The 27,213-nt window shown below is 37.5% G+C and overlaps 1 protein-coding gene across 9 annotated transcripts in view; it reads right to left on the bottom strand.

Moving 5' to 3' along the window:
* The window catches only part of MACROD2 (mono-ADP ribosylhydrolase 2), a 2,047,165-nt gene that overhangs the window by 1,334,678 nt on the left and 685,274 nt on the right, over nucleotides 1–27,213 (bottom strand). The gene's annotated exons all lie outside the window — the stretch shown is intronic.

Genomic DNA, 27,213 nt, shown 5'->3' with positions numbered 1-27,213 from the left:
TGACTCTAACCTGAGGCCATATTAAAAAATAAAACCCTCAAAATTTTTGCAAAATTGACCCAACCTTGAAAAGATATATGTAAAGTTGCCTGAATCTATTAGAGATTTTCATTATTATTGTTATTTTAAGGAGCTTTCTTTTCTAGTTTCATTAAATCTCTGATGTGAAAAAGTGAGTGTTCTATACAGATAGAAGAAGTCTGATCAGCACTTAAGAAGCTGACTAACAGGGACTTAGCTAGCTCTAAGGCGATTCCTATTAGAATGAAAAATAAACAGACTAAGTGCCAAACTCAAAACTATTCTCTTACAGAGATAAACTGTAAGTGCTCTAAAGAAAGTGAAAACAGCTCTCTGGGGAATGCTTGGGATTTGGGCAAAAGAACAATGCAACTGTTTCTATAAGTCAATTGGAAATACTGGGGCTGGGGCGGGGGATTTGGAAGAGTTCTGAAAATGGGAAAAAGAGTTGCCAGAGGGTGAAGTTGAAGGTTTGGCCCCTATTTAGATTTAGTTCACTGATCCTGTAGACAAACACTCGTCAGTTTTGTAAAGGAAATAAATTAGCCCCAAGATGAATGTGGACTCAATTTGTAACAGAGAGGCTAATTATATTTTTAAAGGCTTCAAGAATATATAAACTATCACCTGGTCTTTAGGATTAATAACATTTCAATACTTCAAAATAAATGGGTTTCTTAAATAACACTAAAAATTTCTACACCTTGCCTTCGGAAAACCTATATGATACAGTGATTAGCTTGGGCTTTTCTAACTTCTTCAACAACATTGAAAATGATTCCTGAAAAACTACAGATCAAAAATGGATACATGATTTATTCCCCTTTTCCTTGAATATGAAAAAGCTGAAATTGACTTCAAAAGGATTCTCTGGGAGTTATAACTATGCTCTAGCAAGAGGTTCCAATAAATCAAAGATGGCTATCTGTGTTGAACAAAAATCCAGGAAGAAAACTCATGACCCACTCCAGAGCAATCTGAGCAACTTTCTCAATCTTTAGAGCACAAACAAGTCTAAGCTTGAATTTTCGACCTGGTGCTAAACTTGCATATGATTCAGGAAAAGATAAAAATGATTGCATGTTCTCTCTCAATTTTAACTCCAATACACCTGATAGGAAAATATCTCCATTTGGGAGATGCCAATACGGAATCCCTCAGACAGAGGGCAGAAGCTGATAAGCAGGAAGAATGAGATCTCTCAGGAGAAGAGTCCATGGGGGCTTCATTTTTATCAATGATTGTATACTTAGATGTGGAGGTGGAAAGTGGATTATCAATCAGGAGAAACACTGACCCAGTGCAGTTGCATGTGTGTTTTTGCAGAAAGGTTTTAAAATACTGGCAGTAAGAATTAATGAGTGAGTAGGTAAAGGAAGTAAAAATGAAACTAAGTAATAAAAAATGATAATAAGTTACATGATATGAGGAAAACAACAGAACACAATATGGCAATGAGGAAGATGTTAAATAAATCTTGCATTTCTGAATCATCTTAAAAGAGATCTTTTAACTTTTAAATTTTCCCCAAAGGGAGGCTCAGTCAATAACATGTAAAAAATCTGAAACCTGAGCTACTATTCCGTGAGTATTTATTGAAACAATTATTTTAGGAATTCTACATGGTGATAACAAGTTCCATGCTCATCGTCTTTCCACAGTATACAAGATGAAACTGTAAACCAAATATTTACTGCACCCTTACTATGAATTTGATTTTTTTAAATGCTATTTAAATCACTAAACTTCATCTTTTGAAAATTCATTTAAAGGGTCTTATTCAATATTTGTTGCCTGTCACCAGGCCAAGACTGAGCAAATAAATGGGAGTATGCCTTCATATGGGCAGAACTTTACCACTCACCCAAAGTACATCCTGTGTTTCCCTGTTGATTATGGTGTCCATTTTGTCCAGTAAATATAACTGAAATCTCTGCTTTGGCCACTCGAGGTCTCCTTGCTTACTCTCTCATTCTCAAGGGTATTCAAGGTAGTTTACCTCATCAAGTTGTGAATTATCTTCTGACCGCTGCTGTCCCTGGATTTCTTCTATACAAATTTGCTTTTATATTAGATTCAGTATCACTCATCTGAGTAAAGAGCTATTTCTATTTTGCATGGAGAAATATATAAATAAAAATAAATACAGTTGATCAATTAGAAAATATGTTTATAAACATGAAATTAATATTCTCATTCAAAAGATGAATTTTAGGCTGTAACACATTGATGAACATGTGGAATTGCTACATTTATCCAACTTCAACTTCAGAAAGAGGGATGTTCGATGAGTGCATTTTCCAGAAAACTCAATTTAACAAATGAAGAATCAAAACTTCTAATTGTCAGAATAAATTTAAAATGACCTAATCCTAAAAGATACTACACTTGTTTCTGTTTAAACAATCAGAATGTAATGTATATAAGTTAACCTTTACTTAAGAAGTGATTCAACAAGGTATCATGGCATGATTTTTCAGTTTTATGGCTAGTTTGGTATCCAAAGGTCAGCTGTCATCTCTTGCTACAGCCAGTCACGCTTTATGAACAATATGCCTTTTTTGTATTTATTGCTTCTACTTTGTGATGGGTTCAGAAATTTGACACCAGACCTATTAAATTTGAATCTAAATACATATATGTTGGATCAGGATATATACTGGATACAGTGGTTTGAGGCAGCTTCTACTGTTTGCTTTTATACACCCAAACACCCTCCTTACCTTATGTGAGTGTGTGAGAGTGTGTGTTTGTATATGTGTGTGCATCCTAGAAGCATGTGTAAAAGATTTTGCACAAGCCACAGACTTCGTGCCCCTCTAGGTGTCTTTTACAACCAAAATTTCAAAATTTTGATCCATGTCCCCCAAATTAAAGATTTAGAACTCAGGAATATATTTTTGACTGAAAAAAAAAGTATGTATTTTAGTGTTATATAAAAAACCTAAAGAAATGTATAAGTATAAAGAAATGCTTTGAGGTGCTACATTTGTTCCTCAGTCAGGATTGAAACAGGCATCTACTTTTGCCCATTTCTTTTTCTAACCAAAATCCATGCTGGCAGGAAATTTGCTCAGTATTTAAAGCTGAACTCTTGGCTATAAAACAAAGTCAAAGAAGACTGCTCACATCAACCCACACTCTAACCAATGATGTACATAAGTCTATATCTCAGACATTGCAGATGATCACTAGATAAGAAATTGCCATCAAAAACAGTTGTTCAGGTCAGGCACAGTGGCTCACACCTGTAATTCCAGCACTTTGGGAGGCCGAGGTGGGTGGATCACGAGGTCAGGAGTTCGAGACCAGCCTGGCCAACAAAGTGAAACACCGTCTCTACTAAAAATACAAAAAAATTAGCTGGGCGTGGTGGCGGGCACCTGTAATCCCAGCTACTCGGGAGGCTGAGGCAGGAGAATCGCTTGAACGTGGGAGGGGGAGGTTGCAATGAGCAGAGATCGTGCCACTGCACTCCAGCCTGGGTGACAGAGCTAGACTCAGTCTCAAAATAAAACAAACAAACAAACAAAAAGTTGTGCAGAAAAGTCCTGAAATAAGTTTTAAAAAAATGGATATTACTTTGAAATATACCACTAAGTAGCAATGTTCTCACAGTCAATCTCCTAACCAAGCTGCTTTCATGTTCTTATTTGTAACAGCAAGTAGAGAGTTGTCAAGAATCAGCAAACTACAGTCCCCAGGTCAAATCTCATTTGACACCTAGTTTTGTAAACAAAGTTTTATTGGAACACAGACACACCCTTACATTTATATTGCCTTTGGCTTCTTTTGAACTATACTGGCAGAGTTGAGTGTTTATAAGTGAAACCATACAGCTGGCAAAGCTGAACATATTTACTATCTGGCCCTTTAAAGCAAAGTTAGTCTACCACAGTGTGTATTATAATAAGAGGTTATCAAGAAGATTAAATGTCATAATGAACAGAAAAGAGACTGAAATGCTATTACTAGTTAATGTTAACAGAGCTTACCAAGTTTTAGGTATTGTGTGTGTTACACATCATCTCATATTATCCTTAGAACAATCCTGTGAGTTAGTCACTATTGTTGTGTCTCTTTTACAGATGAGAGAACTGAAACAAAGAGCTCAGAGTTTCCTATGCACACATAGCTTGTCTGATGTAAAGGCCAGGTTTAAACCAAGGTCTCCAACTCTAGGGAATTACCAAGCACTAGACTATATTGCCTCTATGTATCTGGAAAGCTCTATTATAAATATGAGTATTTTCTATTAATCTAAACATTATGAGTATTATTTTAATGTGGAATTCAAAATAATGGATAATTAAATATTTGCTGTCAGTATGAACTACTGAAATAAAGTGATAGGAAGTTAATTTTTCACTCCTTCTTTGGGCCCAGGACTTGTTTGAACAAATAGTTGTGATGGGCACCTTCCCTATCACATTTACATATTTGTGATTTATTTATAAGGTTCTGGTCAAAAATAAAAATGATCTTGCTGAGTCCAGCAATGAGAGATTCCCGGATGTAGGCGGCTGGGAAATTCACCCCGATCTTTATGCCTGTGGTGAGTGAGCCTCATAGAGGAAACACACTCTACAGCACTGGGAGGTCTCACACTGAGAGCTACAATCAAAACTGGAAATTAAGACAGCAATGGATTTTGTTCTAGAGGGAGGCAGGACAGAGGATAAATGTTCTCTGCTTATGGAAACACAGACCTCGCCTTTATACCTTTGGAAAGAAAACCGAGGCTCTTCTATGAAAAGGTTAAGATGTAATATTTATGTAAAAAAAATGAAGGATTCTATTCAAATTGGTTCATATGTAAAACCAGCATGACTTCACACATTGCTGGATCCCGCTGCTATGGGTCGCCTCCATGGAAGACTGGCTCTGTGTCTTCTGCCCTCAGTGCTCCTCCGTGAAGCCTCTCCACACAGAAAAGGTCAGGAAGCCCATTCGCCCTGGCCATCACCCCAGCCTTTTAGGAGATGACTGGAATTACACTCAATTCTGCAAAGTTACACATTTCAAACAGAGAGGAGTAAACAATTTTATAAAATCTGGGATCCTGTTCTTTCAATCCTGACAACCCCATTCAGCCTGATCATTTAAGGAGAAAAGGGAGGCTAAGAAGGGAAGCGGAAAAGGAAGCAAGGAGAATTACTGCCTTGGATCTAAATTTGAGCTCCTAGCTTTCTGCATCCTATTTTATGGACTCCATATGTAGGATATTATTTATTTATTTACCATATTTCAGGCAAACAGCTTTTCCACAGCAGCACCAAATAAGTTAAAAATTAGAATGAGGACTGAACTGAAAGAAGAACCTTTCGGCAATTGTGCCCTTCAGTCTCGGCGGTGCTTGCTTTCTGCCAACAAGCAGAGATAATCTGTGATGAATCCTGGAAATGGCTGGAGGGACAGTGATAAAGTCAGTTCAGGAAGAATACAGCGGAGCAAAAGGAGAGGCCTCTCTGCCCAGCCGGGCTGGTTGCAGTTTGAAAAGAACTGAATCTGGAAAATCAGCTTTTGGGGAAGTATTCTACAAAATCAGTACTCACTAGACAGGTTCAACAAATGATAAATAGAATGTTTCACTGTTGGAGGGGAAAAAAGTTTCCTCAATTTTTAAACTCATAAAATATGTAATAATACCCTCAGGTACTGAAGTCTTGGAAGTCAGAGGCCACAAGGGCTGGTCCTCATCTCACAGAGTGTGAAGACCAGAGCCAGAGCATCCATGTTCAGGGAAAACACTCACTGATTTGCTGGAGAAAACCATAAACTCTCAGTTTCACTCACTTGAATTCTTCTACCAATTTTCTTTTCTTTTTTTTTTTTTTTTTTTAGATAGAATCTTGCTCTGTCACCAGGCTGGAGTGCAGTGGCATCATCTCTGCTCACTGCAACCTCCACCTCCTGCGTTCAGGTGATTCTCCTGCCTCAGCCTCCACAGTAGCTGGGACTACAGGTGTGTGCCACCACACCCAGCTAATTTTTGTATTTTTAGTAGAGACGGGGTTTCATCATGTTGGCCAGGATAGTATTGATCTCTTGACCTCGTGATCCACCCGCCTTGGCCTCTCAAAGTGCTGGGATTACAGGCATGTGCTACTGCGCCCAGCCTCTCCTACCAATTTTTAAGCATATGCAATATCAATCAAAATAAAAGAGAATTTTTAAAAAATCAAAATTAAAAAAAATCAGGCTTATTCTGTACAAGAGAAGAAAAAGAGAGAGAGGAAGAGAAGAAAAAGAGAGAGAGGAAGAGAAGGAAAGAAAATCTAGACTCCATCTCATAGGAGGAAACAGTGGCAAAGATACTTGAAGCAAAACATCTAGAATCATTAATGTTTGAATTTGTCTTTAACTTCATAAAATACTGACAATAACTTTAAAACAAAGCTATGAATGAATTTAGAATTAAAGTCCTTATTAGAAAAAAAATAAGAAATTATAACTTCTACTTCCCAACACATTTTTATTCCCAATTATTTCTGCCAATTTGGTCAAAAGGTTCTGAAAACGTGATCAAAGAGAGTATGTCTTTATATTACTCCCATAAAATAGATGGCCCAGTCTGTAACCTTCTGATTTTCAGGCCCTCAGGAGGTCACTAAGAACCACAAGTCTAATGGGAAGTTAATTAAAAGGCAAAGAAATCCAAGAAGAGATGGCTGGCATCCACAAAATCAGTCCTGGGGATATAGACTTACTCAGACTAAATTATTCATTCAGTGACAATACACCACATGGGTACATTCTGCATTAGTTCCATGCTAGGCATAGAGGGGCATTTTTTTTTAATAAAAATAAAATTTAAAAAAGAGTTCCTGGCTCTTGGCGGTTTATATTATGCTTGGGAGGGGAAGGGACATAAAAAGTAAGAACATGAATGTAGGTGAGAGGAATGGAGAGATATAGATCAAAGGATACAAAGTAACAGACAGGTAGAAAAAACAAGCCTAGAGATCTAATGTACAACATGAGGAGGATAGTTAATAAAGTGGTGTGGCATGTGGGATTTTTTTTTTGCTATGTAAGTAGATATAATTGCTCTTGTCACACATACACAAAATGGGAAACTGTAAGATGATGAATCTGTTAATTTGCTTCACTATAGTAATCATTTTACTATCTAATGTGTCTCATAACATATTATAGGCCTTAACTATATATACTATTAAATGTATTGAAAAAAAAAAGAGAGACACAAGAGAGGTTCCTTGCCCCTTCCTCCATATGAAGTAACAGCTAACACCTAGCTGACTCAAAAGCCGGCCCCTGCCAGGCCTTGATGTTGCATTTCCCAGCTTCCAGGGCTGTGAGAAATAAAATTTAAAAAAAGAACATGCATATAATCATATGTGACGTTGCATTACTTGGTTCCAATGACAAATGTGGTAAGAGTCTGCTGCAGCTCCATGAGCTTGTGTTTGAACAGGCCAGGAAGAAACTTCGAAGGCTGTGGAATCAAGCAAGAGAGAGGAAAACAGGCTTGAACAGGCCAGGATGAACCTTCCAAGGCTATAGAATGAAGCTGGAGGGAGGAAAACAGGCAGGATCTGAATAGGTGGATATCTTCGTTTGAGTTTCCCCAGAAAGAAGATCTTGAGACAAGAATCTCAGGTGACCTCAGAATACAATGGCCAGAAGGAGAGAAGTGAGACAGGAGTAGGAAAGAAACAATAAACAATGCTGTTATCAAGCCAGTTACCACTGTGGGTAACTGGAGCCCGATCCCATTGAGAAATCTGAGGGCCACAAGGTTCATAATTATCCCACCCAAGAAGCAGTGAGCTGGGCTATTTACACGGTAGGAAAAGGGCGCAATAAATCAAGGGCCCATTACAGCCCACTGCCTGGAATTACAAATGGACACTATATTCAGGGACAACAGGGCAGCAGTTTGGGGGACGATGAGGATTTGGGCCTGTGGATCATTTAGTTCAATGCTGAGGAGAGGTATTAATATCATAAAGGAAACTTATTCCAGCCTTAACTTGGGTAGATTAATGCTGGAAGAAATCATAAGAAAATACTATCAAAAATTCTTCATTTTCAGATAAGAGAAAAGAGATTCAGAGACCATTAATGTATTGTTTTGCTTTTTTAAAAGAAGTCAGGGTCTCAGGCCAGATGCGGTGGCTCACACATGTAATCTCAGCACTTTGGGAGGCTGAGGCGGGCAGATCACTTGAGGTCAGGAGTTCGAGACCAGTTTGGGGAATATGGTAAAACCCCGTCTCTACTAAAAATACGAAAAATTAGCCAGGTGTGGTAGTGTGCGCCAGTAGTCCCAGCTACTTGGGAGGCTGAGGCAGGAGAATCTCTTGAACCTGGGAAGCAGAGGTTGCAGTGAGCCGAGATCATGCCATTGCACTCCAGCCTGGGCGACAGAGCCAGACTTCGTCTGAAAAAAAAAATTAATTAAATTAAAACAAAATAAATAAAATAAGTCAGGGTCTCGCTCTCTAATCCAGGCTGGAGAGCAGTGGCATGATCTCACTTTGTTGCCCAGGCTGGTCTTGAACTCCTGGCCTCAAGCCTCCCTAGTCGCTGGGATTACAGGTGTGAGCCTCTGTGCCCAACTCTATTAATGTATTATGCTATGGCACAAAGCTAGGTTAGAGCACAGCTGGAGAGAAAATCCAAGTCTCTTGGCTCTCAGCCTAGAGTTCTCTTTATTAAACCTCACATATACCTAACATTTGTTTATAGAGACTTCATGAAGTATGGACTTGGGCTATCTGTTAGCAGTGTAATTTACTATTATCTTATAATTATAGTAAATATTCCTGCGTGACTTTGTTCTCTAATTCTCAGATGTAATCCTGACATACCCCTCCTTCCCAGCTGTTGCTCTTCCATGTTCATTGCTAGATTTTACCGCACAGTCCCTCCCAACCAGCAATCCCGATCCAGGAGGCAAAGTATGTGAGACATTATGTACCCAAAAAATGTTCATCTCAGTATTGTTTATAACAGGAAAATATTGGAAACAACTAATCACCCATTTAGAGGAAAATAAACAAATAAAATATGGTGTATCTGCAAGAAAGAAATATAGCAGCTGAGAATGAATTATAGCTAGATAGATCACTATGGAGAGGTTTTAAAAATATAATGTTTAGGTTGGCTGTGGTAGCTCACACCTGTAATCTCAGCACTTTGGGAGACCAAGGCGGGCAGATCACGTAAGGTCAGGAGCTCAAGACCAGCTTGGCCAACATGGTGAAATCCCGTCTCTACTAAAAATACAAAAATTAGCAGGGTGTGGTGGCAGCCACCTATAATCCTAGCTACTAGGGAGGCTGAGGCAGGAGAACTGCATGAACCCAGGAGGCGGAGGTTGCAGTTAGCTGAGATCATGACACTGCACTCCACCCTGAGTGACAAGAGAAAAACTCCGTCTCAAAAAAACAAAAACAAAAACAAAAACATATATATATACTCACACACACATATGTAATGTTTAGTGAAAAAGCCAAGAAACAGTACAGCCCATACACCATGAGGCCATTTGTGTACAGTTAAAAAAACAATACCATGTATATGGATTATGGCTATTTCCGTGCTTCTGGTAGAAATATAAGAACACAGTCTGGAAGGATTTACATTCTGCTCTTAAGAGTGGGTTGTTCTGGACAAGGAATGGAAAGAGGGGAAGGAAAGAATGAGACTGAAGAGAAGAATTTGTCAGAAATAACTGGTTATTTTATTTTAAAAACAAAAAGTAGAAATAAAGAGGCAAAATGTTAATATGTTTAAAATTCTTGGTGGGTAATGCATGAGTACTGTTATTTTTCTCAGTACTTTTCTGAGATTAAACATTTTAGGTAAAAAAAATAAAGCTTTCTAAATAGCATCATCAGTTTTCATTAGAAAAAGGGGAAGAAATTCAAAAGAAACATATCAATAAGATGAATTTATATATAAGCAAATATTCATGTTCATGTCTAGGGATGAGAGAAAATCTTATTTATAAGTGCAGAGCTATAGAGAGAGACTGCCTGAGTTTGAATCCTTGCTCTACCCTTACTAGCTATGAGATCTTAGGAAAGTTGTTTAACCTCTCTGTGCCTGATTTTCCTCATATACAATAGGAATAATAACAGTAACTACCACAGAGGGTTGTTTTGAGGATTAAAATTTGATAATATTGCAGAAGTATCTGAACAGTGCCTACCACACCAAGCTCAGGGACATACAGAAGTGATCACCATGTTTTGTTAGACTGTCTTAGACTTTCTATACAAGGGTACTTCTCCTTTTAGTGAAACTATCTTTAATACACTGATATGATAATTAATTATACGAAGGGAAGATTGCACGGACTCTCATCTGCAGCAGCAAGTCCTGGTTTATAACGTAAAAATCTAATGAATTGCAGCAGCAAAGTTTCCATTCATTCATTTAACTAATAAGTTAAAACCTCATTATAATGTCATTTACTGTGCAGTGCAATTCAGCAGAGGGATCTCTCTTGGGCCTCAGCTAGAAGGATTTAATTACTGGATTACCAAGAGGACTTTTCAGTCAAGTGGCATCACCGATGAGGCAAACTTGAAGGACAGAGTTATCAAGAGAGTCCAGCATCCTTTTTTAGAAGTATAAATGTTCAAGGGTTGATGTGGAAAACATACGAGGCTTTCAAAAGCTTTCAGTTTAGACTACTCAGGATAGAATGAAAAAGTGGGAGAAAGTGAATAAGCATGCAACTCATATATTTATAATCCCAGAATGTCACAGGTAGAGTATCTACAGAATATAGATAGCAGTGACATATGGAAATACAAAAGGCAGAAGAGAAACCTGAGTGCTCCATAACTAAAGAAATCACTTTTGAGTGATTTCTGTTTTGCCCATTGCAAAGATAAAGCTAAAGACACTGATTCCCACTTATATTTTGTATATTTTTAAGCATCAATGTTTCAGCACATTTTCTGCTCATCTGTTAAGCTGCAGGCCTTATGACCACAGGAATTCCCTCATAGAAGGGAAATAAAAGAGATGAATTCGGGGGTCTCCATAGTCTTGGCATGCTGCAGAACCCATTTTTACAAACTGGAAAGCCCACTCTGAGGTCCAAGACAGTGGACTTTAGGCCATCAACAATAAGCCCAATCTCTCCAAGAAGGAGAGATTACTCTGGTGAGCCAGCTCACTCCTACAGCTCTAGCAGTGCCAGTTTCTGTTTTGAAAGCAAAATGCCTATGTTTGGTATGTAGATTATGACTGTGTCAGAGTCCAAATCAGCATGCATCATAAAGGCACCAACATTCACAGAGGGAAATGCATTTTACTACTGTAAGCAATTTAGTTCCTCTGTTTAAATGGATTTTATACAAAATGTGGATAGAATGGAATAAAATAAATGCACTCATCACGAATCTCTTTTTCCCTCAAAGTACTAAGCAAAGATTTTAGTTATCTGGCACATCTATTACACACACACACACACACACACACACACACACCACCATATGTCTTAACTGTCAAAGAACAAGCTTACTCATCTATGCCTAAGCATAACCGAATAGTTGAGTGATTGATATTCAGCTTCATAAGTGGAACTTTTTTTTACCTTTTGCTAGATATTCAATTATGATATAAAAGGTCCATAATGAAAATTTTTGAAACAGTTCTATAAAACTCAGCTTATAATATCATGAAATGTAATGCTACACGGCACGTTGCAAAATACAGCACCCAAGATCTTGCATGAAAAGAAGAAGTGAAAAATGAGTTTTCCCCAGACTATAGTCTATAGGTATATATTACACACAGAGACACACACACAAAATATGGTTAAAGTTCATCTCTCAAAGAATATTCATACTGCTCCTTTAATATAAGGAGAAGTTAAACTTTAAACTTCTAGATTTAAAGTTGAAACTTTAAACTTCTAGATTTAAACTTTAAACTTCTAGATTTAAAGTTTAAACCTTAAACTTCTAGATTTAAAGTTTAAACCTTAAACTTCTAGATTTAAAGTTTAAACCTTAAACTTCTAGATTTAAAGTTTAAACCTTAAACTTCTAGATTTAAAGTTTAAACCTTAAACTTCTAAAGTTTAAACCTTAAACTTCTAGATTTAAAGTTTAAACCTTAAACTTCTAGATTTAAAGTTTAAACTTTAAACTTCTAGATTTAAAGTTCTGTGATAAAAGTTGATGCTTGAGGAAAAGAAATTAGTTTTCACATAGGTATTAAACTACATATTACTGGAATATATGCTTAAGAATATTTCTGCACAAATAGAGTTCAAGTTGTGAGACTGACGGCCTTCCTTGTAATAAAATAAGATTCTATTTCTGTAAAATTAATATTATCTCCCTATCATGCTATTTCCTTCTCTGTCCCAAATAACAATGAACTCTGGCAGTCTACAAAGAGGAAGATGCCCAGCTTGCTCTGACACAAAATAATAAATAGATTTATCATGTTGCTGCAAAGTCCCTAGCATTCTATTTGTAAAGAACAAGTTGTAAAGCTTTATGATTTCCCATAAAATCTGAACAGTTTGAACACAGAGGAAATACACATCAATATTCCCCCTTTTAACACATTTACAACATTTAAGCAAGTTGTAAGCACTTGGGCTAGCAGTCTCAATCAGAAAAGTCAGTTATAACACATTTCAAACCCATAAAATTATCACTTCATTTTAATGAGATTTAACAATAAATTGAGCTAAGAAATAGACTTTGAACACTGACTCTGTATCGGGGGAAAGGACCTCACTATCAATTCACGAGCTTTTCATTAGGCAGGTCAGAACATGGTTCTCAGGTCCCTGAAGTTCTTTAAACCTCTTCCTTCTTGCTTTATTTCATCCTGACACTATTACTTAAATTATAGACTTTTTAAAAATATGAAAAAGATGTGCAGCACACCTAAAACTTGCTTGGTAGGTATATTAAATATGAAATATGAGCTTGACCTTACCATATGTTGATGCTATTTTCCTGGCTTATTTGTATCTATTAGCCAAGTTACTAGAGGAATCAAATGAACAGAGCATGAAACTGAAAGTACTCTTAGGCTAGTTCTTCCGATAACTTTGTTAATAATTATAAATAATTAAATTATACTAAATTTATTAAAATAATTAAATGTAATTATTTACATTTATGTAATTAAATAATTAAATTACATTTAATTATTTAATTAAATTAATAATTAAAGTTTCCTATGTGCACATATTTGCTCATTCACAGGTGGTTTTGCATATATTCCTAGAATATGGAGATGTAACAGTGAATGAAGTCCTCACTTTCATAAGATTATATTCTAGTGGAAAAGAAAAACATTCAGCAAAAAAAAAAATAAAGACATTAAATAACCTCAGATGATTATAAGGGCTGTGATGTCAACCAAAGCAGGGCAAGAAGATAGAGAGTGAAGATGTGACATTTTAGATAAAATGGTTGGGGTGATCTTACTGAAAAACAGCTAACCATGTTCAGTGTTCACTTGGAGTTAAGCAGTGCTCTGAGTGCCACACAGACATTAACTCATGAGAGCCTCCCTGTGAGGGTGGGGTGATTGTCATACCTATTTCCCGATGGCAAAACGGAGGCACAAAGAGGTTAAACAACTTGCCCACGTCCAGAGCCTGAGTTTGAGCCTAGAATGTTGGGCTTCAAAGTCCCTGTTATTAACCATTTAGACAGCGTGGCTATTAATGGAAAGAACATCCCAGACGGGAAGACCAACACCATCAGATCTTTTCATTGTAAGGAAGGGCCCCCAAGTAAAATCCCCATTTCATCACTTAAGTATCTGTGCAAGATGATCTTGGGCAGATCACTTGATTCATTTCAGCTCAGCACAGCACAGTTCCATGAGGGTGAGGTCCCTGTCTGTTTTTGCACAGTATTATTTTCCAAAAAAATAAGCAAAGCACCTGGCACATATTAGGGAGCAAATCAGTGATTGCTGCCTGAATGAACCATTTGCTTACTATGTAGCAGATAGATTGTTAGACGCAAAGTGTACAGTCTTAAACAACAGGGTAAAAATCCTTGCCTAGTCCTTAGGCACTGCCTAGAAACTGGTGTCAGTTGCCAGAAAAGCAATTTCCGGATTTCTTTCCAGCTTTAAACTGCTGTCATTGTGACTCTACCGAAAGCTCCACTGTTCCCAAACATACATCCTCAAGAACAGTGATAATTAAAAAGTTGCTAATTACCATGATGAACAATAAATAGAAACATCTCACATTCAGCCTTTAAAATATCGATCCCTTATTTCTGAATGGAGTGATAAGAAAAAAAATGAGAATAAGGGAGGAAAGAGGGCTGTGTGATAGACAGTTAATCTCAAAATAAGTATAAAGGATAAGATATTACTTGTAGTGTGATATCAATGTGTTTAAGGTAACAGGTTTAGTGCCCACGGCAATCAGTTAATTTGGTATATGGAGAAATCCTGCCATTGCGCAACACAGAGAATTTAAGGAAAGGCTAAAAGTACTGTATTAACTCTTGATGTGCAGTTCCCTGTTTCAGCTCCCCCTTTGTGCATAGCTGTATGGATCATTCTAACTATGGAATATTCTATGTACAAAGCTCTGACCATTTTGTTGGATATATTTTGATGTGGGGTTTCTCAATCTGGCATCGTTCTTCTCAGGCAATAGGTATTATTAGGAGGAAGAAAATCAAAATAACTTTTGTTAATTTTAAAACAATAGGTAGGACATATCCCGGACATATGGAGGAAAGCCCAGTTCCATGAGCTTAGCCAGCACAGCAGTTAGCTCTTCTCTGCCAGCCACTCCAGGATGCCTACCAACAGATTTCCTGGGGAATCCCCAGTGCCCTTCATCCCAGTTCCGTCAAGCCACTCCCAAACCCACTCTCTCAGACTGCTTTCCCAAACAGCTCCACAAACTGAACACAATCCCTGAATTCCATATTCACAAAACATATTATAACTCAGAAGGAAATATATGTTCTACATGAGAATGAAGGTCATGAGAGATGACATGTATATGTATTTAATATACTGTACTAAGTATAGGAGTAACATAAAAGCAAGAACAAACTCAACCAGCCCAGTACGGAAGGACAATAGTTTGGCATCACATGCCATGATATCAGAAAGCAGACACTGAGCATCAGTAAAAGAAAGGGATTCCCAAGAGAGCCCTTTGCCCTCCACAGACCTCCAAATGGGTAACTAGACTCCAAACACAATACAGACACAATTTTAAAAAGAACTTGCAAAACTCCAGTTAAGGCTGTGTCTCATGATCTTGACTAAGCAGAATAAACACACAGAGAGAATAAATCTTTCTGAAAATGTCACAGGTAGGAAGAGGCAAGCTCCAGAAGGCCTTAGGAAATTACAGGGATTTCACAAACAGCATGTGATTAAAAATGAAGCAAACTCTCGGTAGTTCTGAAAAATAAAACAGCTAATGGGAAACACACCAGCTTATACAGCAAACACATTTAGAAGGGCATCACAACATACGCAGATGAGAAGTTACCTCTGCTTCACTTAGCTCACAGCATTAACAGAGGACAGAAACTGAATTAATTTTCCCCCCAAAATAGAAACAGTAATTCTTATCAGTAAAAAAAAGCATGTGAGTGGCAAAGGTAAAGACTAGAGCATGGTCAAGGAGTAACAGGAGTAGGTAGATATTAATATCCAGTTGTGTGTTTTGGTTTGTGTTGTTTTTCTCTCAGTGCTTCTTTACTAAGCTGGACTTTGGGTTCTCTTTGACTATCTATCTATCTATCTATCTATCTATCTATCTATCTATCTATCTGAGAAGTTTTCATTCATAATAGTTTTTCCAGCGTAATATGCTGCCTATGATAATGGTATGGCAAAGGGCTTTGGTTGTATAATGTAACATTACCCACCATGTGATTTGGCTTTCATTTTCCAATTTAGGCCTGTCCCTGACACAGGCAAGTTCTGCACTGAGAAAATGTGATTGATATCCCCCACTCTGATAGTGAGCCCTTTCCCCTGCTTTATAAACTTCAGGGTCATAGTTGCTGCATTAGCTACCTATTGCTACGTAACAAATTACCCCACACTTAAAATAACATATATGTATTATCTCACAGTTTCTGCAGGCCAGGAATTTTGGAGTGGCTTGGCTGGATGCCTCTGGCTCAGGGTCTTTCATGATGTTGGAGTCAAGCTGTCAGCCAGGGCTGCAGACATCGGAAAGCTTGATTGGGCAGGAGAATGCGCTCCCAAGCTCACTGATGTGTCTGTGGGCTGGCTTCAGAAGATCTGCTTGCAAGCGCACTCACATTGCTGCAGGCAGGCCTTAGTTCTTCAGCATACAAGCCTCTCCAGAAGGTGTCTGAGTTCCCTCACAACATGGTAGCTGGTTTTCCCCTCCTCTAGACTGCCTCATGACATAGAAACTGGCCATGCTCAGAGAGAGTATGTAGTGAATTAAATGGTGACTCCAGATAGTTATGCCTGTGTCCTGATACCTGGAACTTATGAATGTGAACTTGTTTGGAAAAGGATCTACATAAATGCAATTAAGTTAAGGATCTTGAGACCTTGAGATGATCCCGGATTCGAGTGAGTGCTAAATCCAGTGACAAGTGTCCTTATAAGAGAAGAGAAGGGGTGAAGACAGAGAGAAACAGGGAGGATGTCAGGTATAAACAGAAGCAGAGATTGCAGTTATGTTGCCACAAGCCAAGAAACACCTGAGGCCAATGGAAGCTGGAAGAGGCAAGGATGGATCTGCTCCTGGAACCTTCAGAATGGGGCATGGTCCTGCTGACACCTTGATTTTGGCCCTCTGGCCTCCAGAACTGGGAGAGAATAAATTTCTGCTTTTTTAGGCCATCAAGTTGTGGTAATTTGTTACAGCAGCCCTAGGAAGCTAATACAGAGTGAATTGAAAGAGAGAGAGAGAGAGGGAAACCACAGTCTTTTCTTTAAACTAATGTCAGATGTTCCCATTATTCTGACATACTCCGTTTGCTAGAAGGGAGTCATTAGGTCCAGGCCATGTTTAAGTAGAGGGGAATTAAGCTCTAGCTCTCCAGAAGAGAAATATCAAAGAATCTGTGGACATATCTTTAAAACCAATAAAGCTGCCATCTGAAGTTTCTCAAAAAAACTTTTAAAGTACCCCTTTTCTCTGAGGTCAAGATACTGGAAAGAGACACGAGCAAATGTCTGAGTCTTGAGGCTAGTATTGAATATTTATTAATCCCTATCTGGGACTTCCATATTTTCTCAAACACCAGTCACTGTTGCACATATACTGATGGATTATTGTCATAAAGTTTATTGGCAAAGCTCATGGGACCATAATTAATTTATATGTAACTCATCTAAAATTACTTGCAATATTACTACAAATTACTACTAATAATAAGGTACCATATGAAATAAATTTTTATTTTAAAAATGCATTCATGTTCATCATCTCACTTAACAGTTATTAAATTCTCACCATACTTCTATAAGAGGGTTGGAATGATCAAAGAGACTAAGAGAGGCAGTACATTCAGCAGAAAGATCACTATACTAAAAGTCAGGCTATAGTCTTAGCACTGTCTCTTACCACATGACCTGGGAAAAATTAAGTAATTTTCCTAGGCCTCGGTTACTTTATCTGTAAAATTCTGAGATCAAATAGGTAATAATTAAAATTCCTGTCAGCTCTATCAGAAGCAGCATTCCCTTTGTTATCTCCAAAAATTAGACTAAAGTTACAAATATGTAAGAACTGAAATAGAATATTTGTGGCAAGGGAGAACATTTCAAAATTGTATGAACTATCCTTATTGTATACATCTGGTAAGGGGATCTTTTTTTTCTCATAGCCCTTACCATTATCTGAGGTTCTTTGCTTTTATGTGACTTGCTCATTAGCATCCTCTCTCTGCTAGGACCTAAGCTCTTAGAGGACAAGGGGCCTGCTGTCTTCTTCACTATAGTCGTCTACGCTCTAGAACAGCACTCTAGCTGTGAGTAAGTACTCAATAAAACATGGGCTGAACAAGCAAATCAAGTGTGCCATGTATTTTACAAATAATAATAGAGTCATTTATCTCTCTTATCGGACAGTATTAAGAAGCGGTTCTGCGTGTATGGCTTAACAGACTCTCCGGAGTGAAATCTTCACACTCCTAGACAATCACGTATGAGGAACCTCAGGCTCAGAAGTTAAGGACTTTACCAATTACAACACTCTGCATTTATGCATCTCAGATCTTCTACCATGACATTTAGTGTTCTTGACACAGAATCAATCTTACATTCTATAATACAGAGCTTGGTTACATCAATATTTTCAAGTAGAAACACCTCTAATCAAGTCATAACATGGCCTAATATTTAATCTTTGGGATTAGTGATTAATTACAGGGAGAGTTAATACATTCACGAAGTGTTCACTGTGGACTACTTTTTAATCAAATCATATATGTAAGTAATAGCTCAAGGAACATCTTAACACAGGGAGAAAAAAATCTACATTTTTACTCAGCACTTGCTACTTATTTCAATAAATGTATTCTGCCATCTCTGCACATTAGCTACCGTAGCTCTGAGATTAACCTTTCCTGTTTGCTTGTGCCTGACCTCAGGGCATCCTAAATTACTCAAAGCCATTCTGATGGCTTTAATTTATGAGAACACCTCCAAATATTCATCTTTTAAATCCTGAAAATGATTATCCCTGTACAACAGTGGCTCTCTTTTTAATCTTAGCTGATAACTCTGATTAAACACATCCAAAGGCTGATTACCCCCACTGTGGTTAATGCCAGTGTCACTGCTAACTACTTATTTCACAGCGGGAATTGCCTTCAAGAGCCCATTTACATTATTACCTAGAATTGATTTACACTGTTATTTCCTATTGATCACATAGGAAATAGGAGGTATAGACAGCGTCCTCTAAAGGCTTGCTATGATGGCAAATAATGCAAAACACAGCTGTTTAATTCTACACTCAGCCAGTAATACAACAGTGTAAACACCAGTTGCTTCCAAAAGGTAGATATTTTTTAAAAGACAACATTTAGTATTAGAATCATTAAGTTATTTCATCACAAAGCCATTTGGGGGTGGACTCTATGTTATCACAATGGGTCAAAATAAGAGAAAATGAAAGAAGCTAAGCATAGGACAGACATGTGGCATGTGGATACATTAAGCAAAGTTTGGCCCCTGTGCTTTCTTATACTGCTAGCCTTTGAGCAGGCAGTATGTTTGGTGATGGGATAAAAGAGATGCTAAAAGCAGCAGGAGTACTAGCTCTGCAGATTCCTGGAATCATGTTGTTCTCTCTTGAGTGTCTTCTTGCTCGGTTTCCTGCAGGGCAGCTATGATTATGACAAAGACAAGAGGAGATAAAAACAATGCTTTCATTAAGTCCTCCGGTAAATATGTATCAAGAGCCAACTCTGTTCTGGGTACTATGTCAGATGCTAAGGATATCAGGGGTAAATGAGACCCATAGGACGCCTTGCCTTCTTAAAAATGTTATTTTGTCTAAAAAGACAGGTAATAAACAAATAAACACAGATGTCATCACTAGTGGAAAATGCTATAAAGGAAAAGAAGAACGTGTCAGAGTTCTCTTCAAAAAAAGCCCTAATCTGTGACCCAAATGGATACCTGTGTTGTAAAGCCAAAAGAAATCTCAAGGCAAGGGTGCTACTGGATTCCACCACTCTCTAGGGCAATGGCCCTCACACTTGAGCACGCAGTAGAGTTACTTGGAGAACTTGTTAAACCACAGGGTTTCTGAATCAGTAGGTGTGGGGTGGGGCCTGAGAATTTGTATCTAACAAATTCCCAGGTGATGCTGCTGCTCCAGGAATCACGTTTTGAGAACCACTGCTCTGCTTTTTGGAATATTTCTGCCCTTCTTATTTCCACATTCAACATGAGGATCACTAAGGAGATTAAATGTATGAAAGTGCTTAATGTAAATGAAAAGGGTGGCAATTATGGAGAAATAGATTCAAATAAAACCTGAATTCCTTAAGCGCTTAAAGAAAATGAGCCAATCAGAGTTGATTTTAGGAGGAACAATCCCATCTTCCTCTTCAGAAAGGAAGATGATTTTATGATCTTCAAAAGCGGCTTTTCTCTTTGTGTAATATAAGTCATTTAATTATGGAAGGGGCTCATGAGGGCCCTCAGGTCTTCATCAAAGGCTGGCAGAGTCATACTCCTAGCAGCATGCCCACTCCACTGCTTTCACAATCAGACACCTGCTGGGAGAGTCCATGATGGCTGAAATCAGGTCACCCTTTGCAAAGGACTAACTCAGAACCATCTTATGAATTACCTGCTCTAGAAACTGCATTTCCTGTGGACTGCAGGCTCCTTTGCAGCTAACACCACTGGAGGAAACAAGGAACAAAGATTTGCTTCCTAATACTCTGGTGGTTTAAACTGACTCTCCCCTGAGAGACTTGACTTACTCACTTCCCAGATCTGGCCCTATTGGGAAAAATCACCATATTTTTCTAGGCATTCTTTTCAAGGTGGCCTTATTATTTGAAAGATTTGAAAGGTTTCAGATCATCTTCCCAAGGTAATGTTCTCTTGAGGCAACAGAAGCAAGGATGTCCCAAGGAATAGAGGGTAGGTATTTTAGTCTCAACTTTATCAATTTTGATCTGAATAAGTAGTAATACATTTAATAAAATTCAATATTTAGTCTCTCTGAATCTCACCTTTCTTACTTTATAAAAAGGGAAGATTGGCCAGGCGCTGTGGTTCACACCTGTAATCCCACACTTTGGGAGGCTGAGGCCAGTGGATCACCTGAGGTCAGGAGTTTGAGACCAGCCTGACCAACATGGCGAAACCCCATCTCTAGTAAACATACAAAAATTAGCTGGGTGTTGTGGCGCATGCCTGTAATCCCAGCTACTCGGGAGGATGAGGCAGGAGAATCGCTTGAGCCCAGGAGGCAGAGGTTGCAGTGAGCCGAGATCGCGCCATTGCACTCCAGCCTGGGCGACAGAGCTGGAATCCGTCTGACTCAGGGAGAAAAAAATAAAAATAAAAGTGCAGATTGCCACAGACCAGGGGCTGGCAAACTTTTTCCACAGAGGCTGGATAGTAAACACTTCAGGTTCCGTGGCCGTAAAATCCCTGTATCTACAACTCAACTCTGCCATATGAAAGCAGCCATAGACAATATGTAAACAAATGGCCACAACTGTGTTCTAATAAAGCTTTACCTATAAAAACAGGCATCAGGCCTGGCTAACACCTAACAGAGACTCCTTTCCCAGCTCAGGGATCCTTGGCCACCACGATGCCTCTAATATGGATTTAGTTTGTTAATGGGAGCAACAGATTTATTTTCCCTGTACCTGTATTTCTCTTTGTGTTGTAAGAAAATATTACTTGTCATGTCACCTCCTCATAGGAATTTCAAAAGGACTGATGAGCTACTGTTTCAAAGTACTATGATTTCTTGATAAAGGGCAGAAAAGAAGTACTAATTATTATCAACAGTACATTTTAAGCTACTATCATCTGATTATTATTGCACCTGGGAATAGAATGTGAATTCTGATTCATACCACTCATTCAAACATATTATGCTATGGTCTCTCACCTTAGAGTTTCCCTTCAAATGACTGATGAAAACCTTGAGTTAGTCAATATTACCCCTTGATGCCTTCCAAAGATTAAATAGAAGAAATAAAAGAAACAGATTCCACCATTTCATTTACACAAGTTTAATATTTTTCCACTTATCCTTGATGACTATTCAGCCCTGAAGCCTAAGAGTGAAGCATTCTAAAGAAATAAAATAGACATGTGAGCTATGCTGAAAACCATCAAATAAGGGTGATATGGTTTCTTTATTTTTTTTTTTTTTTCTCCTTAGGAGAAACTCCATTAAGAGTAAATTTTGGAGACAGGAGACTTTGTAGTATATATATGTTAAAATATGTTTTTTAAAAACACAATGGATAATTGACACTGATTTCACAATTTATTATGAATATTAGCATAATTTTTCCTTTATATTCCACCTACTACCAATTATCAACCAGGTTTGACACTTTCAATAACTAATTCATTTGTTAGATATTTCTCTAGTACCTGTGATATACAAGGTACTCTGTTATAAAAGTGGGAAGTTTGCATATCCAACAATAAAAGGTAGCATGTGACAAGTGCCCTCAGTATGTTAACATGAAGTATTCCGGAGTGTGAAGAAAAAAGAAGGCATTTTTAGCTGAGGTGAGGCGAGAAGACTTGTTTCATGGCAGAAGTGATATTTGAACTGAGTCTGGAAGACAAGTGAAAGGAGCAAAGAAAGAGCTTTCTAGATAGCTCAGATACAGACCCCATGCATAGACACACCATTGTGAGCAATTCATATCGTACAAAAGGTTGTAAGTAGTTCAGTGGAAGGCCAAAGGTAATCAGGCTAATGAGTCTGTGTTTAAGGAAAAATCCACTATCGGATTTTGAGAGGATTAGAGTTACGTTTTATTCATTCATTCATCAAATATCTTTTGAACCCCTATTATATATCACACATTTTTTTTATTATACTTTAAGTTTTAGGGTACATGTGCACATTGTGCAGGTTAGTTACATATGTATACATGTGCCATGCTGGTGCGCTGCACCCACTAACTCGTCATCTAGCATTAGGTATATCTCCCAATGCTATCCCTCCCCCCTCCCCTCTCCCCACCACAGTCCCCAGAGTGTGATATTCCCCTTCCTGTGTCCATGTGATCTCATTGTTCAATTCCCACCTATGAGTGAGAATATGCGGTGTTTGGTTTTTTGTTCTTGCGATAGTTTACTGAGAATGATGGTTTCCAGTTTCATCCATGTCCCTACAAAGGACATGAACTCATCATTTTTTATGGCTGCATAGTATTCCATGGTGTATATGTGCCACATTTTCTTAATCCAGTCTATCATTGTTGGACATTTGGGTTGGTTCCAAGTCTTTGCTATTGTGAATAATGCCGCAATAAACATACGTGATATCACACATTTTTTAAGGTATATGAATATAGCAATACATTAGAAAAATGCAGAAAGAAGAATCTGTGCCCATATTCTGGTAGATAGAAACAGATAAGAAACAAAAGAAATAAGTAAATGATATAATGCTATTTGAAGATTAACTTTACAAGTAAGCAATTACAAATTTAAAAACTGAAGCAATTATAAATAGGTTGGTTAGGGTGACACCTGATGTTACATTTGAACAAGAGTTTGAGATAGGTAAGGAACAAGCCATGTAGGTATCTAGAAGAATAGAAATCCAGCAGAAGGAATGCCAGTGCAAAGGCTTTGAGGACCAGGTTCACACAAAGCAGCCTGTGTGAGTGGGGGAAGCACAGAAGGAGATGATGTAGAGAAGTAAAGGTCACATCATGTAGAGCATTGTAGACAATTTTAAGGACTCTGGATTTAAGAATGTTAATTTACTAGAAATGTGCAGAATAATTGCGGAAGGAAAAGTATTAGAAGTAGAGGCAAAAGTGTTTTTAAGAAACTATTTTTCAGGTGAAGAAGTCTTGAAATAATTCACTCGTTTGATCCTTCATTTATTCACATTAATTCAGCACATATTTAGGAGACACTGTGATTGATACTGACATTGGAACTGATTGAGATAGACAAATCTTGCCTACGTGAAGCTGACTACTTGGCGGAATGATGATAGCATGAATAGAAATGTCCCATATGTCAACAAGCTTCTAAAAATCTATAAAAATTTAAATTGCACTATGAATTCAAAAATATCTAATATTGTAGAGAAGATTCCCAAAAGATCCAATTACATAAACAATCCTCCATCTACTTTCTAAGTCATTTCCTTAGCAATAGCCTTCAATGAAATATTGACCAATATTCTTTCTACCCTTAAGATTTCTTTTGAAAAGAATGATTGGATATTCTTAACGTCAAAAAGAAATCATTCAAAACATCCAAGCAGTGAAAAGTAAACTAAATATCTGGGGCTTATCATTCTACTAATTATGATGAGTCACAGAACACAGAATACAAGTATAATTAATTCAAATACAACCATTTATGAATAGATTAATTTAGCAAGCATAAAAGAGGCAAAAACCAGTTCAAAATTATCAAGTTTGTCTGTAACCCAGACAATAGCATTTTCCAAACAAATTGCTGATGCATGAAGATATTATCACTTGTGGCTGGATGACTGGCTTTAGTACCCCTATAATGATAAACCCGCTGTCTCAGAGGACAGATAGGAACTAGTCTCTGCTGTCAAACTGTCATGGAATTATTAAATATGGAGAGGAAAAATGACCCAAACAGTATGTAATGAGCTCCCTTTTCATTCTCACTACAAAAGCACATCTGTGGATTGTTAATGACTCTGAAATGGGTGAACCAAATTGATGAGAAAGAAAAACATCTCTCAGGGATAGGGAAAGGGAAAATGAACACACACAATGTTTATCAAACATAATTTTAAATATAAGGGCTTGTGAAAGTACTGTGAAATATTATAAAGTGGCATAAAAATGTAAGCTATTATTACCATTTTCATATTGCTTTCCTTGCTTTCCTTTATGCTTTTAATATAAATCATTAACCTTTTAAATATATAGGAAGAAGCAAGACCTAGTCACAAATATTCCATGTTTATGACTTTTATGAGGTGGCACTGCAATGCCTGTCTGGTAATTTCTATTCTATTGGATGAGTTTTTACTAAACATGCCCTGTGGGCTGCATGCAGTGACTTGAGTATCTGTCGGCTCTCAGGATCTCAGCTCTCATGGATTCTGTAGCTAGTCCCATTGACTGACTGGTCATTTCTAGCTTCATTGTCCCAAAAGATCCATTTGCCCCAGGATGCCCATGAAAGCCACACTTCAGTTCAAAGTTATGACTCAAGCATTGGAATTCTTCAAGCACTGGTATTGACTCACTGATCTTTGTTCCTCAGTGCCTGGTATTGTGCAAGTCTTCAATAACCCTAAAATAAGATGAATTGTATTCAAAGGAAACTGAATAACTTATTCAAAGGGATGTCAAACAGATACAAGCACATTTAAAAAATTATCACAGTGTGAACCCATACACTACAGCCACCATTTTATTTGGGCGTATTTAATGATTCTGAGTATACTGTTCTTTAGAAAGTTCAGATTTGGAGAAATTTGATTTGTATTTTAATACATAAAAAAGAAAACAGTGAATCAATAGGGGACTGGGAATATTACTTGGTTTAAGGACAGATACAAGTCTGAAAACAGTCAATAATCTTGCTATTATTGTAGCAGTCAACAACCTTGCTTGTTCTCAGGGCAGTGTAAGTTGGGTAAATTATGAAGGTAGCATGGTATTAGAAAGCAAAAGAACCAATATTTGTAAAAATAGCACTATATGATTCTGGAGAGAGAAATCACCGTTAATACCCAGATCATGACCTCTGAGTTACAAAGAGAACTGCTCTAAACACCATTCTACACAAAGGGTTTGTTTGACACAAGTACATATTCCAAGTAGTAGTGAAGAGCCATTTGGCACATGATTTGACTATTTCACACTAGGTAAAGACACTAACAAAGAAAAATAAATGAAAAATCATTAAAGGAAAAATTAAACAGCATATATAGTTGATATACAATCATGCTTCACTTACCAACAGGAATATGGTCTGAGAAGTGACTCCTTAGGTGATTTCATCGTTATGTAATCATAGGGTATACTTACACAAACCGAGATGGTATAGCCTACTACGCACCTAGACTATAGGCTATAGCCTATTGCTCCCAGGCTACAAACCTGTACAGCATGTTACTGTACCGAATACTGCAAATAATTGTAACACAATGGTAAGTATGTAAACATAGTTAAACATAGAAAACGTACAGCAAAAATATAGTACAGGTTGAATCCCTAATCCAAGTTTTGAAATTCAAAATGCTCCAAACTCTAAAACTTTGCGTGCCAACATGATGCCACAAGTGGAAAATTCCACACCTTATCTCAAGTGACAGGCCACAGTCAAAACACAATCAAAACTTTGTTTCATGCACAAAATTATTTAAAATATTGTATAATATTACACTCATGTTATGTGTATAAGGTGCATATAAAACATAAATGAATTTTGTGCTTAGACTTGGGCCCCATCTCCAAATTACTTCATTTTGTATATTCAAATATTTCAAAATCTGAAAAAAAGATCTGAAATCCAAATCATGTCTGGTCTCAAGCATTTTGGGTAAGGAATACTCAGTCTGTATTATAATCTTATAGGACCACCGCCATATATGTGTTCCATCATTGACCAAAGCATCGCTACGCAGTACATGAAAGTACTTTCACTGAAACCATTATGAACAATATAGGATGCAGTATTATATTGATAAAGAAAAATACTGTTTTAATATATTACTATTTACTACAAGTCCTCAAATTTAAACATACCTTTACAGTAATCTTTAAAATATAACACGTTATTCTCCATTCACACACATCCACAAGAAATTCACTGTTATGACAACCTGTCTATATATAACCCATAGTATCCTATAGGTTGTATTATAAATTTTCATTCATATTTTCTCCACTGCTAAAACAAAAATCAAAACCAGCTTCACTTTTACATAAAATGTATTCCACAGATCTCAGCAGTATCATAAGAAGTGGACGAATGTGATAATCAACAAATTGGTGTCTCAATTTCCAGGTCAATATATACCTTAATGATGCAATGAAACCCTCTACCTCCAACCTCAGGCCCTGAAGATTACGGGATAAAAAAGCTATGACACTGACCATCTTCTCTCTAAGTGTTTTATCCCATACCATGCCACCCAGTTGGTTGAATCACTAAGCAACAAGGTCAATCAAATGCAATACTTCTCTCTATTAAAATATAATGGAAATTTTGACCATTCCACATTCAAAGAGCAAACACATTCTCATGCTGACAACCAGATTTCGTTGGCTTTTCCTGAAAGCAAAGTGTGACAGATGCCTTGGCTGTAATTGCCAATCAGCCTTTACATGGCAGCTGGAAAAACAATACATCACTTTGATCTCCTTTGCTCTAAACACATCCACAATCAAGAAACCTGAACAAGGAATAAGAAATTGGCATCATTTCCAGGAGCTGTCACTCTGTGGCACTTGAATGCTATAATGTATATTTTGCTCATATTTTTATTTCCCTTTCAGAGACACT

This window comes from Pan troglodytes, chromosome 21 (genome assembly GCF_028858775.2).
Source record: "Pan troglodytes isolate AG18354 chromosome 21, NHGRI_mPanTro3-v2.0_pri, whole genome shotgun sequence".
Lineage (NCBI taxonomy): Eukaryota > Metazoa > Chordata > Mammalia > Primates > Hominidae > Pan > Pan troglodytes.
Note: the sequence above shows the minus strand (reverse complement) of the source record. Positions and strands in the feature narration are given on the sequence as shown.